Genomic DNA, 1,456 nt, shown 5'->3' with positions numbered 1-1,456 from the left:
AGCGATATTTGTTTGACGAAAAATCTATAGCTGTGTTCGATAGATAAATGAGAAATATTATATAGTGAATATACAATGGGAGATGGAAAATATATACGCAATACTATAACATAAGAACCACAAGACAGCTGTTCCCTGGGATCATTATTATTTTCAATGTGAAATGTTGTCACATTGATTGCATCTACAGAGTTCCTTTCCGCTCTTCTCTGTAAAAATTGCTTATTTTTCTGTATTTTGAAAAGCGCGTCTACACGAAATCAGAAGAAGAATTAGTTTAAAAGGCGCTGTTTATAATATAAACTTAAAACTTATTAATGATATCAGTAACACGGCCATATTAACTTGAGTAAAGATTGAGTAATTGGATCTTAATAGCATGCTTAAAGTTATTTATGGGAAGATATTACAGAATAAAATGGGAAAAGACGTTTTAATAACGTAAATCCATTACAGTGTTATTAAACTATCAATAAACATTGATAAAACGCCCTGGCGATGACGTCGTCTACATTCGGGACTTTTCAGGATTTCATTTTATTGTACACAAGATTCAATATATTTATGATTTTGTATCAAACGAAAATAATGGTACACAATGTTTTGTTAAAACATCTCATCATCGAAATCTTTTATATTAAGTCCATAATGGTAATTTTGAAGACTGAATGACCTTCCTATTCAATCTTAAAGAATATCTGAATTATATTAAAAATTAATAATATATTTATTCAACATGTTTATCTTTTTTAGTATAGCTAAAGGCTATTTTATAAAGCTGTTTAAAGTCATACAAAATGTGTTTTATCCTTTATCATTACCTACGTCAGGTACATTGATAATACAGCGGATATCACCAATCAAATACCCAGTCCAGTTGGTAGACCATCGTTAATCGCAAGGGTGGTGCTTGTTTTAACTGCCACATTTTATACTTTATGCACAATAATTGCAAATAGTGGTATATAACTACGTATGATTAATTAAAACCTATTCTCTTAGAGTCAGCTTAATACAAAATTGAATGAATACCAAATATATGTAGTTTGACTAATGTGGATTAGTTTTTAAGACAATAGGTATAGCTCCAGTGACAAAGCACAGAGTAAGTAATATATTGCCACTTGGGGGCGATTGGAAATACGCCGCCTATGCTATGCATGCATGTGTTTTATTCGGTGAGTGGGGGAGCCGGAGGCCCATGTCCTTTTCCTTACCCGTCCTAGTCCTTTCCGTTAATCCTTTCGTTATCCTTTACCAATTCTTCAATCCATTTGTAGAAGCGTAAGGTCTACAATTTGACCTTATGTCTCTCCAAATATTCATGGGCGGTGGTAGCGGTTACCATCAGGCGACCCACCGGCCCCATTGACGACTATGACATAAAAAAAAATCCATCATATGCACTGTATGCACCTAATACCAACGTCGAGATTGGAGATATTTTTTTCTGAAC

The sequence above is a fragment of the Zerene cesonia genome, chromosome 15 (assembly GCF_012273895.1).
Source record: "Zerene cesonia ecotype Mississippi chromosome 15, Zerene_cesonia_1.1, whole genome shotgun sequence".
Lineage (NCBI taxonomy): Eukaryota > Metazoa > Arthropoda > Insecta > Lepidoptera > Pieridae > Zerene > Zerene cesonia.
This window is presented reverse-complemented; position numbering follows the sequence as displayed.